Genomic DNA, 13,077 nt, shown 5'->3' with positions numbered 1-13,077 from the left:
GCTGGTGGTAATGACGGAGTCAAGATCTTGGCATCGCCATCCTGAGCACTGGGATCCTGACTGTCATCATACTAACTACATCCCTTTGAGATCGATATGCCCCACAAGGCCAAAAGCCGTATATCAAAGCATGACCACACACAAGAGTGGTGTGTATATCATGCTCATAACATGGAAAAGGGCACTCCTAAGTTGTGATCCAAATGCCAACGTGTATATTTACGGCATTTGAAATATACTGTACTATACAAGAGACATTTCAGGCAGCCAAGTGCCCTTTCTCAAGCACATATAAAGATAGATAGATAGATGCACGCACAATTGGACATCAGTGTTTTTGCTAATATACAGTATACAGATGCACCTACCCTCCTTTTCTTTACTTGTATCACTCACTCTTATGATTTTGGGTGGGGAAGTGTGAAAAGGGGTCCTTAAATTGCACGTTGGGAATAGAGTGTGGCATCACAGGTGTATTATTATAGTTCATAGTAAAGTTGGTATAAATATAGCTTGTAAACATTTAGTAAGGTCCAATCATAATTGATCTGTAAGTTGTTACTAAACACCAATGTTTCTATCCAAGGGCTTACACTTCAGGATTGCAAATCATCACATCCCATCTATTCGTATGTGCTTTCCATTGTAGTGCAATTCTCTCCTGAATTTTCACTATTAAGTCTCTTACAGGTCCTTCAATGTCCCTAACACCTCACTCCCACTGGACACAGTGATCAGTCTGTGTTCCCAGTCTGTTAGTTTTGGCTTGGATACACTTAATATATGTATATGTGTGTATATATATATATATATGTGTATATATATATATATATATATATATATATATAGTAGAATAACAGCAGAGGGCACTCACAAGATTTGTAAAGCTGCACGGCGGCAAGCTAGCAATAAATATCACAATTGACACAAGGAGTAGTGAGTCAACGTTTCGGGCTGGTCGCCCTTTATCAAGACATGACATCAAGGGCGACCAGCCCGAAACGTTGACTCACTACTCCTTGTGTCAATTGTGATATTTATTGCTAGCTTGCCGCCGTGCAGCTTTACAAATCTTGTGAGTGCCCTCTGCTGTTATTCTACTACATTTCCTACCAAGGATAGTGGGACACCCAAGTCTTTGTACACTCAGCCTGAGTGCCAGGATTACAAACATATATATATATATATATATATATATATATATATATATATATATATATACAAATACAGGGACTCAACACTCTCCATAATGAACTAACTCACCTTAGTATACAATTAATCAAATAAATAATGGGGTTTTAGTTCATGAATTGATCAATGCATTTAAGCTTGCAGCCCATCGCCAAGGGACCCCATTTCACTGCAAGTCCTACACTAGCATTTGTTTCTCAAGAGCCTGCCAACTGCTGACACATCATAGCTAAAGTCGACATGTGCTTTTTCCTGGTTTAAAGCTCACCTGCCAAGTGCCTTATGGCTTTTAAAGATGAGGCAGTCACCTAACAACACCTGACTTAGAATTAAAGGGGCAGCTGTAACAGGTTACAGATAAATTAGCTCATCTGGGGTGAAAGAGAAAGCTATGATCACAGTAACAAAGGTTAATAAAAATTAACCCACATATATACACACATACAGAGTACCACAACACTCGCCATCCCTGCGAATGGGGTGCAAACAGCACTCGCCATTCCCAGGTTGGGGTGAAAGTGGCCTGTGACCACATGCTCTAATAAATACAAATACAGGGACTCAACACTCTCCATAATGAACTAACTCACCTTAGTATACAATTATTCAAATAAATAATGGGGTTTTAGTTCATGAATTGATCAATGCATTTAAGCTTGCAGCCCATCGCCAAGGGACCCCATTTCACTGCAAGTCCTACACTAGCATTTGTTTCTCAAGAGCCTGCCAACTGCTGACACATCATAGCTAAAGTCGACATGTGCTTTTTCCTGGTTTAAAGCTCACCTGCCAAGTGCCTTATGGCTTTTAAAGATGAGGCAGTCACCTAACAACACCTGACTTAGAATTAAAGGGGCAGCTGTAACAGGTTACAGATAAATTAGCTCATCTGGGGTGAAAGAGAAAGCTATGATCACAGTAACAAAGGTTAATAAAAATTAACCCACATATATACACACATACAGAGTACCACAACACTCGCCATCCCTGCGAATGGGGTGCAAACAGCACTCGCCATTCCCAGGTTGGGGTGAAAGTGGCCTGTGACCACATGCTCTAATAAATACAAATACAGGGACTCAACACTCTCCATAATGAACTAACTCACCTTAGTATACAATTAATCAAATAAATAATGGGGTTTTAGTTCATGAATTGATCAATGCATTTAAGCTTGCAGCCCATCGCCAAGGGACCCCATTTCACTGCAAGTCCTACACTAGCATTTGTTTCTCAAGAGCCTGCCAACTGCTGACACATCATAGCTAAAGTCGACATGTGCTTTTTCCTGGTTTAAAGCTCACCTGCCAAGTGCCTTATGGCTTTTAAAGATGAGGCAGTCACCTAACAACACCTGACTTAGAATTAAAGGGGCAGCTGTAACAGGTTACAGATAAATTAGCTCATCTGGTCACAGGCCACTTTCACCCCAACCTGGGAATGGCGAGTGCTGTTTGCACCCCATTCGCAGGGATGGCGAGTGTTGTGGTACTCTGTATGTGTGTATATATGTGGGTTAATTTTTATTAACCTTTGTTACTGTGATCATAGCTTTCTCTTTCACCCCAGATGAGCTAATTTATCTGTAACCTGTTACAGCTGCCCCTTTAATTCTAAGTCAGGTGTTGTTAGGTGACTGCCTCATCTTTAAAAGCCATAAGGCACTTGGCAGGTGAGCTTTAAACCAGGAAAAAGCACATGTCGACTTTAGCTATGATGTGTCAGCAGTTGGCAGGCTCTTGAGAAACAAATGCTAGTGTAGGACTTGCAGTGAAATGGGGTCCCTTGGCGATGGGCTGCAAGCTTAAATGCATTGATCAATTCATGAACTAAAACCCCATTATTTATTTGATTAATTGTATACTAAGGTGAGTTAGTTCATTATGGAGAGTGTTGAGTCCCTGTATTTGTATTTATTAGAGCATGTGGTCACAGGCCACTTTCACCCCAACCTGGGAATGGCGAGTGCTGTTTGCACCCCATTCGCAGGGATGGCGAGTGTTGTGGTACTCTGTATGTGTGTATGTATATATATATATATATATATATATATATATATACATACATACATACATACATACATACATACATACATATATTAAGTGTATCCAAGTCAAAACTAACAGACTGGGAACACAGACTGATCACTGTGTCCAGTGGGAGTGAGGTGTTAGGGACATTGAAGGACCTGTAAGAGACTTAATATTGAAAATTCACTATATATAGAAAATTTAGGAACTCCACACTCATGGCCAACACTGAATATCATAGGGGGATATCATAGGGGGTGCTCCTTTAAGGTGACTCAATATGTCTCAATAATAAACACAGTCAGTCATCCTTACTCTTGAGCTGTGAGGACGTCTGCTGATGACCTGTCTTGAGAAAGGCCACCTAGTGGCGGAAACGTAGACAAGGGTATTGTGGGTCGAGGAGCCTGCTTGTAATTTACTGTATATTTTGTTGTACCCTTCTTCTCCCATATCAATATGCTCTATGGATGATTTTGCATCAAGAGAAGTTTAGTTCTTATATAAATGTTATGCTATTAAAGGGCAGTATTCAGTGGTGTATTTTACCTATGGGCTGCAGGACCACAGCACCCCCAGTAAAATTTGCCACTTGAGTTGTGCCTAGCTGAGTCAGTTGCAGTTTGCGTGACTGCACTGTCTCAGTGGCTTCATTGTGACTGGCAATGACTTCCTCTTGGAAATCGCACCTTTCAGTCACCCGCATGACAGGCAATCCCATTGGTCGGTATTCCCTCCCTGCCAGACCAGGGTGCAATAAGCAGAGAACTGGCTTCTTGTGACAAGCCACTCCCTGCCTGATCGTCAACCCTAACTGATTTCTTCATGCAGCTGATGCAGCTCATTGAAACCAGGCATTTATGCATGCGCATTCAAGCTGCCACTTGTGGACGCTGTTAAAAGTAGTAGAATTAGCCAGTAAAACTCAACCAGTTTCTTATTGGCTATAACTCTCACACAACACAGTTGAAAGGAACATCCACAGCTTCAGCACAGTAAGCCAATTAGAAGCAGTCTGACTGAACATAACTACAATCTTCTGGTTGAGAGTCCGCAGTCATCTGGTGATTGTTTTCAAAGCTTTGGCAACCCCTGCTATATAAGAAAAAGTGTTGTCCCTCTCTGACCTCTCACAGCCTCAGAGGAGATCTGCAGCCAGAGACAATACTCACTGAGGTGGGACTGAACTCCTTGTATAATACTTAACTTTAAAATTAGATATTTTTAATTTCAGGTACAAGCTGAATATATTGGATCAGAGGTTAACTGTGATGGCTGTCAAACACTGGGATAAATATATGATTTTGAACTACATGGGCAGGATAGCTGGTTATATTATGTTTAATAGACAGATGTTTGCGCAGTTGTCCCTTTTTTTTGCTACAGTTCCTAATTGATCACATACAGCGATCATGTGACATAATTATGCCTTTTGGTTAATACTGGAGAATGTAGACAAGATAGGGTTTTCATTAAAACATTAAGAAATTTTCTACAATGGGATTTTTTGCCCTTGTATGTGTGGTTTCCAAAAGGCCAAACCACACATCAAACTATATTTGTTCATACTGCAAATCTAAAACTGCAATCCTGATTGTTATACATGGAAATTATACAAATTGTGCAATATATTTGGCATGCATTTGCCAAACCTCTAGTCAAACCAGCAGAAAAAGCTGTCATTCTGAGAAGGAAGAAGGAGCCGCAGCATCATGCACTGTAGGGGTTTTTCAGACAGTGATTGACTGGGGCATGTAGAGACCACCAGGGAATGCAGTGGTAGGGGCCCAAATTTAATGGGTGTGGATAGCTACAAATTCATTCATGATCCTACTTCACCCATTGAAGAGAGGGTGGTGTGCTCATGCATTGTGGCTCACCAGGGATTTACTTGTGCCCCTTTTGGCCAATCCAACCCTGTTTTCACGATTTGGCTTTGTAGAACAAGGGGCCTTATTTTGGTTCATTCTTTCTGACAAAATCCTTCTTAGATGGACAAAACCATGTGCACTGCAGGGGGGCAGATGTAACATGTGCAGAGGGAATTAGATTTGGGTGAGTAATTTTGTTTCTGTGCGGGGAAAATACTGACTGCTTTATTTTTACACTGCAATATAGATCTCACTTTGAAGTAAAACCCCACCCAAATCTAATTCTCTCTGCACAAGTAACACCTGCCCCACCTGCAGTGCACATGGTTTTGCCCATCTAAGAAGGATTTTGTCAGAAAGAATGAACCAAAATAAGGCCCATTGTTATCCTTGGAATTCTCAGATACGGAGAAGATTCAGATGTTTAGCCACAGGAAACGTTTGAATATTTATGAGTAGATGATAGATGATCTAGAACAGTGGTTCTCAACCTCGGTCCTCAGGATCCCCAACAGTTCACGTTTTCCAGGTCTCCACACAGAATCACAAGTGAATTAATCAGCCCCACCTGTGGATCTTTTAAAATGTGTCAGTGAATAATGAGAGCACATGTGCACCTGCAGGATGACCTGGAAAACGTGAACTGCTGGGGGTCATGAGGACCGAGGTTGAGAACCACTGATCTAGAACTTTTAGCAGTAAACTACAAATTAATATCAGCCCAGCAGAAATGATTATGGGATTTATACTTCATAATATTGGAGATAATGCTGTCAATATTTATTAATGCATAAACCCCTTTGAGAAAATCCCATTGATGGCTCTTACCCTGGGATCCCCTCTGATATATGAGTGCTGGAACCACGGTCACTTAATAAGGGATCATTTGCAAAGGAGGGTATCTGCTGCCTTACATATGTGCTGTATCTCTAAATTTGGGAGCAAATATATATATTTAAACCTGCTACTGTAAATACCACTGCACACCATGCACAGGCCAAACCAAATAGAAGGGAGGCAGCCGGTGCATTCCAGTCAGCATTACTCTGTGTAACTCGGATATTGACACTGACTCGTGAATTGATCAATGCCAAAAGAGATCCTTAGTGCATGGTACTGTTGAAAAAGTGATTCAGTCACCAGTTTAGCTGCAATTCATACTTTAGTTCATTTCTTTTACAGCTCTCCTCTCTGTTGAGTCTCACACACAATGTTGTGAATCCAGGGACAAGTGTTAACTCCTAATAAACCGGATTGAATGTTGGCTTTAAGAGGATTGAATTCTCCTGCTCAGCTTTATTAAGATACTTCTTTCTCATCATCATTACATTTTAAACTCTATCAATAGAAAATTGTATCTAACCCTCGTGAGAGACTGCTACTCAGTATACTGAGGACTGATACTGATACGCAGGACTGATACAGTATACCAGGGGTGGGGAACCTCAGGCCTGGGGGCCATATGTGGCCCCTGTAGCCGGTCTGAGTGACCCGCCCGGCGGCTTTGCCTGGAGTCAAGTACAGGGGAATTCTCGCGAGAGGTCAGTAGTTCTCGTGAGATTCCTCTTAATCAACAGCAGCCGGAGACGGTCAGTCCTATTCAGCGTCAGCCACCGGAGCGCGGGACGGCTGCAGCAGGACAATTTGTTAGAGAATTTTTTACATATGGCCCCCGAAGGATTTTTTCCCCATACAAACGGCCTTTGGCACAAAAAAGCTTCTCCACCCCTGCAGTATACGCAGCACTGATACCGATTTCTTCTGAAGAATTGAAGGTGGATAATTTAAATGTGGCTTGTTAGCAGGATGCTCTTATGATTTTCACATGTTTTAATTGTTTGGAACATACTGTATGAATTTGAATTAAGGGCCTGATTCAGACCTGTTTGAACGGCTAAGAATATACAGGCAGTCCGATTATCAATTGACTGCGCATGTGCTCAGATCATAGCATGTACGCGCAGGGCGTTTCTGTAAAAAGATCCAGCATCTTTATTTTCCGCTGACTGTAAACAAGCTTATTGACAGATGGCTGGCCATTTGGGGGTGGCACCCGGCCATTTAATGGAGAGGGTCTGACGTCAGCTCCAGCCTCGAACAGCCTATTTTATCACAGCCACAAGAGTAAAAGTCCTGGACTACATGCACACAGGAAAAATCATTAGATGGTGAGTGATTGCGAATTGATCTGCAGCTAATTGCAGGGACTGTAATGTTTTTGCAGCTCATTCACAAGCTAACATGGGGTGGGATTTCACTCTGGTGGGGCGGCGGCTATCTGATCACAGGGCTCTGCTTTATAGCAGCCCTGCGATCAGGTCTGAATCAGGCACTAAGTTTGCAGAGGAGAGGACGGGGCGGTGGCGGTGCTGGGCCATGGGAACGCCCAGTGGGCGTCCCCTTGAAAATGGTGGGAGTTCCCATGGGTCCACAGGTGGGGCGGGCAGCTGACAACACATGACCTCAGCCGCCTGCCCTGTTTACGCCCTAGAGCCCACAAATAAAATTCGGCGGGCGGCATAACATGACTCACTAAGCAGTGAATTTTCCCTGCTTAGCGAGTCAATCAGAATCACCCCCTCAGTGCATGATATTCTAAGCAATATGTCAATTTTTTATTTGTATTTTAGTTGACATATTACTATATTTATTCATATTGATGATTTTATTATAACTAAAGAATTATCACATATATTATTTTTTTTAAAAGATTACTTAATGCAGCACTGTTTATTCTACTTTTTTATGTTATTTTTGGGAACCTTTTAACAGCTGTTTGGTGTATCTGTATGATTAAGTATGAGGAGGGGACGCATATTACTTGATGTATATTCCGCATCCCCTCGCGGGGCTTTCTGTGCTCGCCACTCTTTGGGCTCATTTTCTGCGGCCCCTCGAAGGGTTCACTGTGCTCGCCACGCTTTGGGCTCGGTGGCTCTCCGTGCTTTATAAAATCAACTCCACGCCGACGTGGATAGTGGGGGTATGAACAGGTCGGGAGGATGCTTACTGTTGCGCACGCCATGCTTCGGGGTGACGTGGATAGTGGGAGTGTGCCAAATGTGGATAGTGGGGTGTGCTAAATCGCATTACATCGTAATCGCATGCAATTTGCGTGTGATGCAATGCGATCCGCAGGCAGGAGTGCAGGCAGCGATGCGATCCCAGTGAATAGGACAGTACGTAAACTACTTAATGGGTGCCGTAATAATACAAAAGTACCTTAAGTATTATTAATTCCTAGTTCAGGGTCTTGTGCTTGATTTTTTTTCACTTCACACTTAACGCCCACAAAATCACTTACATCTGTATCTGTGTTAGGCAGGGCTTACAATGGTCACAGGGAGGAGGAGGAACTCATTTCCCTCTGCCACCTATGTATAAAATCAAATTAAATCTAGTTTCTGATAGTTTTATGGAAAAAAGTCCTATTGAATAGTAATCATCTATTCAGAGATATTTCATGGCTCTTATAGAGTGAAAACACTATGGCGAACGTATTCCATATAAAACTAAAAATTGTGGTTTTGTCAAAACAGAGCAGGCTTGCAGGAACCCATAATCCCACTGTAGAGAACAATAATAATAATGTTATCCCTTTATCCCAGGCCTGGGGTTTGGTTTCTCGAGAGAGCTGGTAAAATGCTGGGGCCCCACTTAGCTTTTTCTCACGATTTGCTAGTGCCAGACTGGTCTGGTGCTGGTTATGTTCTGGGGGAGAGGGTGGACCTCTTAAAAAAAAAGATTTTTATCTTCCCTTTCTTGCGGTGTTTTGGACAAAGGTCCGATTGACATGCGATTTACAGTCAGATGTAAATCTCCAAAATGCAAAACTGACCAGATATCTCAGAAATCATCAAAATTCCCAAATTGACCCTTTTGTGAATTTACCCCAAAGAGAGGAACACGTTTTGGTACTGGAGATGGTTACACTCAGTGCCAAATTAAGTGTGTGAATGAATCTGCTTTGTACTGCATATGAGACATTTTATATTTATAAATGTATGTTTTAATCCAAGTTTAAGCAGGAATCTTAGCCTGACAGATTTAACTACACACAGCTATGCTGTCCAACATGAATGTTCCATCTTTACTGTACATACAGATCTGTAATTTCCCACATTAAACAAATGATATGAATAACAGCAATTATAAAATGAATGCCAATGGCATTTTGCCATAGTAAATTAGTGAATGTATCAAATATCACCTTGTAAGGAAAACTTTATGTGGGTTACTTAAACCAATTTAAATGAACTTGTTTGACATGCCTATATCAGAAACCCCAGGATGATTTTTATTACATTTTTCTTATTATAAACAATTTTAATGTTGTCCCTTACAATGTTTTACACTTAATTCACAGATAAAAGTGATGAGTCAGCTAGGGTTCCCATATCTTCCAAGTAACTATGTTAACCTAAGTGAATTAGTGTCCGAATCCTAGGAGATTAAACATTATGAGATTTTTTTAATGGCTAAAAATAGAAGCGTCCCCAACCTAACACCACCCCCATCACCACTATGAACGCCTACTTTTTAGCCCCTAAAGGGTAAGTGTGGATGCCGTGTCTTATAAGTTCAAAAAACCCCACCTGCATTTAGTACAACAAGGTTGTCTTTATCAGATAAATCTCAGATTTGATGATACACAGATTCACAGGTACCCCCTGATCCCAGTGTTCTATTGCTAGGATCTGGAGGTGCCTGTGAGTCAGTCCTGGGGGAATGTATAACATCAAGTGATCATTTGGGAATGTGTAGCATAATGTGAATTGGGGGCACTTCTATGGGGCCTAAAATGAACAACTGCTCCAGAGAGAGGAGTCTCTCTAGAAAAATTCTGATGGAGTGGCTCCATCAGAAATTTGCCATTCACCTCTATGGAGCATATGTAACAAAACAAAATAAATAAATTCCACCTGTCCCAATGTCCCTTCATTTTCTGACTGAATTTTTGCTATAAACTGTGATATAAATCTAAACTAAAAATTACTTTAGGCAAATGATGGAGAATACTTCTAGGTTTTACCAAACCATTCAGTTCATTTAAAAATTACATTTGCACATCATCGTTTCATTTTAATTTTGTTCTTTTGCACTTCACCTATTGAAAAACAAATAACAGTCCTGACCAGCTGAGTGTACTGATGTATTATACTGTATGCATATATGCAAAGGCAGTTTTATGCATGTAAGCACATCATGTTGATCTCACAGAAAATGCAAATGAGAATGTCTACTTGATTGCATCACTATATGCTACCTTGGCTTCATCGTTATAATGATGCTGCCTGTCATATATATATAATACAAACAGTAATTGGGTAATTTCAGTGATTTTATAGTAGAAAGAGATATATCATATATTTATTAGTTAGCAATCTAAGGATATATTATGTGACAGCTGTTGAAAACATGTAACAATTTATAATTATGCAAATCCCAAGAAACATTCACTCTTCAACCTTCAAATCTCTAAAAATAACCTTTCCTCGAACTCTTGGTAGAAGTGACCTAATATAACCTGGTTAGTATTAAGCACATTGCCTTCCCAAGGTTCATAAATCCTGGAGTATGTCACATTAATCTTAATCTGTAGACTAGATCACCGACACAAATAGATACAGTACCAGTAATATTGGACTCATGCCACCTTCACTTCATGGCATGTTGCCTTCAATTCCTCTATGAATTCTCTTAATTCATCGAATTTCCTCCTTATATCCAGAATAATTTTTAAATGCCAGTAAGTGCCCGTTGCTTTGCCAAGGTAAACAATCAAGGATATCTATTGCTAATAATATCTGCTAATATATTTGAAATATTTATTACTAGACAGTTAAATGAAGTGAAATCATATATTCTGTGCCGCCTATGAAATCACTGAAGTACAGTGCATCACCTCCATCATCTATTATACAGTTTAAGAAATCATTTTAAAATGTTATAACGGAGTAGATGAAATATACCGCTTTACTTTTCCTTACTGTACTTAATGTGAAATTATTTACTTTTTGACTGCATCCCAAAGCCATTCTGCTAACTGCATCCCAAAGCATTCTGCCAACTTCATCCCAAAGCCAGTCTGCTAACTGCATCCCACAACCATTCTGCTAACTGCCTCCCAAAGCATTCTGCCAACTTCATCCCAAAGCCAGTCTGCTAACTGCATCCCACAGCCATTCTGCTAACTGCATCCCAATGCATTCTGCCAATTGCATCCCAAAGCCAGTCTGCTAACTGCATCCCACAGCCATTCTGCTAACCGCATCCCAAAGCATTCTGCCAACTGCATTCCAAAGCCATTCTGCTAACTGCATCCCAAAGCATTCTTCCACCTTCATCCCAAAGCCAGTCTGCTAACTGCATCCCACAGCCATTCTGCCAACTGCATCCCAAAGCATTCTGCTAACTGCATCCCAAAGCCATTCTGCTAACTGTATCCCAAAGCATTCTGCCAACTTCATCCCAAAGCCATTCTGCTAACTGCATCTCACAGCTATTCTGCTAACTGCATGATGCAGCCAAAGCCATTCTCAGGGCCAGTGCTAGGGTGTCTGTCGCCGCCCTGCAAACTGAAATTTTGCGCCCTTCTTTCCATAGCCCATAAAGGGACAACTCATGCTTCAACAAAGGTGCATTCTATCATTTTCGATTCATGCCGGACATCAGACCGGTAAAGTGACACAGAGAAGAACACATTCACCATCACAGGACAGTCACTGGTCACTACTTTTTACTTTCCTGATATAACTTCTGGTGTGAATTAAAATCGCACGAAAGGACTCAGCACCAGAGGGAAATCCCAAAATATACACCTTGAAATCCTATTTTCATCCAGGTAAGGGTGAGCTTTACCTTACTTAAAATATATGTGAATATATTTTTAGCATCTGGGCAGCACAGGTCTTATGTATACTATTTATTTATTTATTTATTTATTTTGACTCATATGCAAAGCACACTACAAGGCACAAGCAAAGTAAAAACAAGGACGCATTTGCAGCCAGCACACAGCAGTAGAGATCAGAGCAGAACACAGAGTGTAAGCTAATGGCGCAGCTTAAGGGGTGCGTGGGCAGGGCTAAGAGTGATGGAAGGAAGGAAAGCAAGCCTAATGGAGGTTCTAGGTACAAAGGGCTGACTTTTACCAGAGCTGATCAGGGGAAAGCGCGAACGCAGTCCCCCACTACCACAAGTTATGCAGTCGAGTTTCCCGCATTTGGGGAAATCGCAGGGGTCAACACACCCGGAGTGCAATGGATGAGCCTCGCCCTGGGAGAACCACCTTCGTGATCATGGTATCTCCCCTGCCAGGTAAGTATAGGTCTTATGTATACTATAACATATTCCTGTTTTCCCTTTTTTAAGAAAAAATAAGTGAGCGATATGGGAGAGTTCATCAGATAGATAATTAAATAAATAGACAGACAGATATAGATATTACGAAGAAAAAGTCCTGCGCACCACCAAATTGACTATGTATTTAATAGATGTTAATTTATTATTTGGTATTCCAAGTCGGCCAGACTTTTCTCACAGTTAGGTACTGCTGCTCTAGTTGGGATTGCTCAAAGTCCCAAGAGAAGAGAAGAAACCATAGAAAAATAGAGCTGCGCACCCAACTGGAGTATAAAAATAACAATTTATTACAATTGCATACGTACAATACAGAAATAAAGATAAAAATATGTAAAAATACAATAAAAAACACACACAAGATATGAAAAAATGGGGGGGGGGGGGGTGGATTATACAACCGGTTGTATTCACTGTAATCCGATCCTGGTATTATTGGTTGATGTCAGGTTAGTACTGTTAAAACTTAAGATGTTAATGACAGTCACTATGCATTCCTGGATTTTTCATAGTATTGTTAAACTTGTGGTAAGCTGCAGTATTTATTAATAATTAGATGGAGTATTAGTAGCTTGTTAGGTCTGGCCAGACAATATGGGTACCTTACAGATGACCTGATGCTG

General features: G+C 41.0%; 1 non-coding gene across 1 annotated transcript; it reads right to left on the bottom strand.

The window, feature by feature from the left end:
* Window positions 1-12,256: 12,256 nt before the first annotated feature.
* LOC146006044 (U1 spliceosomal RNA) lies at window positions 12,257-12,420 on the bottom strand. The gene has a single exon (XR_014444089.1). It is a non-coding gene; the product is annotated as a U1 spliceosomal RNA (small nuclear RNA).
* Window positions 12,421-13,077: the final 657 nt, after the last annotated feature.

Source organism: Crinia signifera, chromosome 5 (assembly GCF_055691185.1).
Source record: "Crinia signifera chromosome 5, ASM5569118v1, whole genome shotgun sequence".
NCBI classification, from domain to species: domain Eukaryota; kingdom Metazoa; phylum Chordata; class Amphibia; order Anura; family Myobatrachidae; genus Crinia; species Crinia signifera.
Note: the sequence above shows the minus strand (reverse complement) of the source record. Positions and strands in the feature narration are given on the sequence as shown.